Source organism: Delphinapterus leucas, chromosome 9 (assembly GCF_059928025.1).
Source record: "Delphinapterus leucas isolate spDelLeu-1000000601 "Yukka" chromosome 9, BTC_Dleu_Yukka2, whole genome shotgun sequence".
Taxonomy (NCBI): domain Eukaryota; kingdom Metazoa; phylum Chordata; class Mammalia; order Artiodactyla; family Monodontidae; genus Delphinapterus; species Delphinapterus leucas.
This window is the reverse complement of record NC_143137.1, coordinates 10,942,807-10,949,539: the sequence shown is the minus strand read 5'-3', so window position 1 is coordinate 10,949,539 and position 6,733 is coordinate 10,942,807. Positions and strand designations below refer to the sequence as shown.

The 6,733-nt window shown below is 38.5% G+C and overlaps 1 protein-coding gene across 4 annotated transcripts in view; it reads right to left on the bottom strand.

The window, feature by feature from the left end:
• Positions 1-6,733, bottom strand: part of TPK1 (thiamin pyrophosphokinase 1) — a 337,285-nt gene that overhangs the window by 32,578 nt on the left and 297,974 nt on the right. The gene's annotated exons all lie outside the window — the stretch shown is intronic.

Here is a 6,733-nt window from a genome sequence, read left to right as displayed (position 1 = left end):
CTTGTTGAAAAATATTTACAAAACAGAAATAGCAGATGAGTGTTTACCATCAAAACAAAGTTCATTCAATTATGGGGCTATTTTTAGAACAGAATTTCATTTAGTGAAAGTCTGACCACTGTCTTTTAGGAAAACAGCATTTAACTCAAATGCTTTATTATTAACAGAAATGATTTGTTATAGCAAAGGTAATAAAACACTGTTTTAAGACTCTGTCCATAAATGTATAAATATATATGCTTGCTCCTAATATATTTCATCATGACCTATTTCCATTTTTAATTTCCCCTCACTGATATACAGTGATAATATTTCATATTAGAAACAGTGGGCATCTTACCATATCACTATTCTAATAAGTCTGAAAATATTAGCCATTCTTAAAAGCAAGCTACTTTAATTCACAATTAATATATTCCCTCCTACTTTAGTTATAATAATCAATCCATTTTTCAATATTCATACCATGGATCCTTTCCTGCTGACAGCTTTTACTTTTCTCTTTTCTTGACGAACCTTCTCTGCATTAACTATTTGCATACAAAGTTGCATATTATATTATACCAAGCTCAAATATAAAACTTTCTGTTTAGCATTTACTATATTACTGGAGTGGTGGCATGTACTTTCTACCTCACACATTAAATATGCAAATGTCTTTTTCTCCCCATCAGGTATGTGACTTGGTCTAACTTCTTTTATCAAAGAATTTCTAATCTGGAAGGGACCTTATCTATGATCTAGCTCAGTGGTTTGACAAAGATAAAAAATGGAGCTGCTCCTACTTTGACCAGTTAGGATACTAGGCTCAGAGCTCTGTCCACTCCCAAACTAAGGTGGCCTTACAGAAACTGCTAGGAGTCAGAGCTTCAGAGAATGTAGTCCGAGAACCACTGGTCTAATATCCAATCCCTTCAAGTCAAGACTGGGAAGCCAATTCAAGATACCCTGTTGACCTAAGGTACGCCCAGCACCAGAATCCAAGTCTACTGACTTCCAGCTCGGTGTGCTTTCTGCTTTCACACAGTCAAACTCTGGGACCAACACATTGATGGGCTCCCCAGGACCATTTTCAGATTGGCTGATCAAAGTTAAATGATTTTGAGCTACATAGTGAATATTTAAGTTGCCTGAAATGTAGCGATGTTACCTAAATGTTTCTAAAGCCCAGTCACAAAAGAGAAAAAAGTGATTCTTGTAGACTGACCAATGTTGTAGGTTTCAGGCCAGCAGCAAAACTGAGTCAGCAGTTTCTCACCCTTTATCTTCAAAGAAGCCACAGAGCACGGAAGCAGAGCATAAAGGGCTTAACCTAAGAACTTTTTACTGCATTTTCTTATTTAGATGATGCACTAATTCCCTCATAAAACACTGTCTATAGGAGTGTTTCTCTTATTGTCAGTGTTAGCCACTGTTTAATAAAGTAGTACTAACAGTCTAGACAAAGGAGAAAGAACTTGAGCCAACAGGCTTAGCTGCTCGGACATGGTTCAATACTGGGCTTTTTAGTAGAAACATTTTGCTATATCTATAGAAAACGCATTAGATAAAAATTAAAGTGAAATTCAGCGAATCTACATTCACTTTTAATATGGAAAGAGATTATTTCATGGTATAGAAGAAAGACTTAAATGACAGAGCCTTTATTTGTAATTCTAGAGAAATTGATCTCTATCATTAGAGAACATGAAAAAAAATCATTTGAAATGAATGGCTATATTTGCAACTTTCAGAATGAAAATTAATGTTTCAAAATATCTGACATCAATTTTACCCAAATCAGATGATTATAACATTTTTATAAAAAAATATTTGGAGGGAGGGATGGAGAATGGCAAATTTTTTGTTATGATGAAAAAAAAATCATTCCTTAAAAACTGAGATATACAGTTCTTACAAGCTAAAGTTACATCAAAGCTGCAGGTTCAGAAGTGATACTTATTTGGCATGATATGGGCAGATTTACAGCTTTCTAATCTATTTGGTAAAAACAGTCATTACTAAAATTGAACTTATTTTTAAAAACTGTTAAATCACAAGTATATACATACAGAAGTAGCTTGAGAATGTCTTTTCTGTATTAGCAATTAAGAAGTAAACAATCCCATACGTTCCCCGCAAGCATCTAGGCTGACAGAGTGAAGATCCATGGCTTCCCCCGTTCCTCCGACGACACATGGCATCTAGTCGGTGAGAGGGCTCACGGGGAGGCACCTCTGATTCTGGCCCTCGTTGTGCCTTGCTGATGAGCAGGGTCTAAGCTACACATTTTGGCCCCATCAGGAGTGGATGAAGCATGCCAAACCACCCTCTTGATGGTTACAACTGTGACTTCTCACTTTTCTACTCTTAATCAGACATTTTTTCAAGAAACAATCTGGGGCAGTTAATATCTCTTTCCATATTCTTCATCTCAGTCATCTGGAAAAAAAAATGTATTTGATCTGGGCTCCTTTGGACCTCACTCATGAATGCTCACTACAATGCCTGTGATGTCCTCTGATTACTGGCAGATCCCTTGCTGCAGAGATGATGGACACAGTTGTGATGTCTCTCTTCTCTACACTTAGTAGTAGAGCTTTGCCAGGGAGTGACTACAGATCGGCTTCTCCTTGGGCACTTGCAGCCACCTGATGGATCTGGAATAACATCTGTCTCTGATCTGGCCTTGGGGCGGGTTCACTTCTGAGCAGTGGCCGGGAAGCCTCCTGTGTCAGTTACATTCTACTAGTGCTACAGTGTCCCATTTTCTATGTATTGATGGACATGGCAGTGATTGATGTCTGTTTCCTTTCTTCAGAATCAAAGGGGCATTTCCTACAGTAGGCACTGCAGGACTGTGGGTTGGGGCCAAGTCATGGTGGGCATGAATCTGATAAAACCTCTCTATTCTGGCCCTTATTCCATAGAAGTCTTATCCTTCCAAATAAGCCCAGAGATACAAGCAACCTATCCGAGTCCCCGTTTCCCTGTCAAGGGATGAAGAAACCATCTTGGCAGATTGTTTTTCCTTCTAAACATCTTGGGCCTAGGGATGAGCATCCTCTAGATCTGGGCGTGATTGTCGGCATCTGGACACACATCTGCCTCTGATGGGCACCGTGGTGAACTCCTTCCAGGCGCCCTCCTAGGCATTTTGCCTGAGACAGTGATTGATCTCTTCTTGATTCAGGATTTAAATGTGCTTCAACATTCTAAATAAATGCTACTTTGTTGACTACAACTGCTATTTGGTAGTTCTTTTTCTCCCTATGCTGCCCTAATATTTAAAATTTTTAAATCAAAAAGGAATAGATTTTTTAAAATTTTGCCACAAATACCAAGTGCTTTTTTAAACAGTAGTTAGTCCTATATGGCTCTTATAATGTGCAGTGCAAGAATGGTGGTGTGTTTTAGCATTAACGTAGCTTATGTAAATGATTTTATACATCATGGAAAAAAGCCTGTAAAATCAAAGTAAAAAAGTTATCTTTAAAACAAAAGGCTCACATATTAATCATATTGAACTTTAAGTTCATGACCCTCAAATGCAGAGGTTTAATGCACCATGAAATTAATATACTGGTACAATTATATACTGGTATAATATAGCAAAGACATTAAATTTTTAACAGTGCAATTGACTGCATGTAGTTCAACCTTCAAACATGACGCTTGTGAAAAATTGCAAAAGACATGCTCCTGGTATGTGATATATGTTACTGGTTTCTGAAATGCTAAGATAAAAGATCTACTTCCTGTTTTGATTTAGCCAAAACCCAGTGTGCGAAAGGATTTACACAGCCTCAAAAACAGTTAAGAGGCCATTGTAGGAAATACAAAAATAGCAGACCATCTTCTGGTCTAAGTTTCTCCCATATGGCTAATTCATGACATTTGGCGTTAAAGAGATAATTACAATGGGAAAGAAAAAAAATGCACCTTAAAGGCCTTTTTATAAAAAAAAGTATAGTAAATTTCTATTGGGTTGACTTGCTATTTTAGGATACCTGAAATCTCTGTCTCTTTGTGTACCCATGATTTTTTTTTTAAATTTTATTTATTTATTTTTTTTGCGGTACGCGGGCCTCTCACTGTTGTGGCCTCTCCCGTTGCGGAGCAAAGGCTCCGGACATGCAGGCTCAGCGGCCATGGCTCACGGGCCCAGCCGCTCCGCGGCATGTGGGATCTTCGCGGACCGGGGCACGAACCCGTGTCCCCTGCATCGGCAGGCGGACTCTCAACCACTGCGCCACCAGGGAAGCCCCGCATGACTTTTTTTTAACATTTTAAAAAAATATGAAGAAGGGCAGTTACTGTAATCTACAAAGACATTCATATGCTTTATAAGACTAATTCTTAGGGATAGGGTGGGGAGTTGTATGTATAGTTTGAAAAAAAATTCTTAAAATTGCAGTGTGTTATTTATTTATTTATTTAAATTCCTTTGGGTTTTTTTTGGCACACAGTGTGGTATGTGGGATCTTAGTTCCCCAACCAGGGATTGAACCCGTGCCTCCTGCAATGGAAGCCTGGAGTCTTAAGCACTGGACCACCAGGGAAGTTCCCTTAATCTCTTTTTAAGTGCAAAATTTATTGTGAAAATTCAGACATTAAGGGTGATATTTTAATGTTTATTAAAATGAGTCATGAATTTTAAAAAGGTAAGAAACACCGGAATAAGCAGGCATTCAATAAGAATGTTGAAAGGGGCTACCCCAATCCATGATTTGTTGTGGTAACGGACTTACTGTGTTCTATAGTTGAAGACTCTGACATTATAACACATCCTGACAGGGGTCCTAGCTGGAAAAAAGGGTTCAGTATATGTGCAAATGGAGAGCCTTGGTGCTATGAAAAAAGAACTTTATGAAAATGAGGTGAGGAAAGCTATAATTATGCTTAAGCACTGTTCTCAATTTGTAGAAGATAGTCTGCCCGTTCAACAAACTCCAGTAAAAACAAGGAATCCCTAACTGTTTACATTATACAAAAGTACTAATATTAAAAATATTATTTCTAAAGTTCACTCACTACTCAGAATCATGTAAGCCCGGGAGAGACCAGGTTTGTTTTGCTCTCCATCGTACTGTACACTTAGCAGAGTACTGGGTCTAGAGTGGACTTCCTATAAATATTTATTGAATGAATAAATGAATATCTGAATAAAACAACCAACATAAAGACTAAGAATGACTTTGGTACCCATGACAATAAGTATCTGACCTGGAACTGGGTGTCTGCTCTACCAACATCCACCCAGGCTGTGGGTCTAGGTGTCAGGTAATTCATCCAGAAAGCCAAGACACAGACCGCCCCACACTACACTTTGATATTGATTCTCCCTGAGCTCTCAAATCAAGGATCTTTTACTGACTTCTTTTCCTAGAACTCAGAATTTCCTTACATGGTTATTACAGTGGAAGCATACTAACCCCAGATGTTCCAGAACTTATTTAATATTGCTTCCAGGTCACCTGACAGGTGAGTCCAGAAGCACCAGGGGGAAAGAAGAACTTGCCTCAGTGGCCAGAACCCTGTTCCCATTTTTTCCCTTTTCATCCTTTGAGATCATTAGCAACTTCAGATTACCTTTGATCCATAAAATACCACACATCCATGGACAGAACTTTGAGAAATGTTGTGTTTCTGATAAACTAAGTGTTTTGTTAAGCTTTTCACTTCAGCACAACATTTATGTAGAAGTCATGACTCTTCCTGGCGGGTATCAAGGTGCTTCCTTCATTAGATGCAAAAAGCACTTTCTCTATGGCTCAGTGGTTTTACTACTGGAGGGAAACATCCCATTAAATTTTTCCGTCAGGCAGTAAGGAGAAGAGAGATTCATTATGTGAAGAGAGGCAAGGTAAAGGTTTACTATATAATCAGTCAATGGTAATACACCCTTGTTTCTCTAATCAGGGAAACTGCTCCCTGCGTACCTTATGGGAACAAGGGAATTTCCGTAATAGTGACAATAACCCTAAAAGTATGAGTATTCTGATATAACATTAATCATAACATTTATCATGCCTTATGGTTATACAGTTATAAGTGTAAGCTCTCCTTAAACTCTCTTAAGCCTGAATAGCCAGTATGAATAATAGATATTCACAATAGGTTTATTATGGATTTATACAGCTCTGTGGAGTAATTCATGGAAGGTTTGGGTTAACAACCTGCATTATTTGAACTCTCTGATTCTAGATTTGAAAGACAAATGTGCAACATGCTTGATGATGGGCAGTTCTTAGATCAATGAAAATGAGGACACTGGATTGGAAATCAAGTCTCGGGTAGCTGAGACAGCCCTCACCCTGCCTGGGATCCCAGTTCCAGTCCTGCTAGGTGATGTCTTAAGTCTGTACGTTCTGAGACATCTGGCCTGCTGCTCCACTTCCACAGCTTGGGGTTACCTTATGCAAGGTGCAAAACAATGAAGAAATTTTTAAAAAAACTTCTCCTTTACAGTGCAGCTTGAATTTCCATTTTAGTTCCTGAAGTGTATTCCTACAAATGTCCTTATGCCCATTCCATCATTGACTATTTCCTGGGTCTCTTCTGTCTCCTGAGTTCTATAGTCTCTTAACTGAAGAAATAATAGATTCCAAGCAAAAGGCCATTTTAAGTTTCATAGTGATAAACTGGTGAGAGACTGAATATACAGACAGACAATGGCCAGACCACATGTAAAATGGAATCTCTGACGCACAACCTGCAGAAACCTGCCCAGGAAACCAAACTCTTATATACA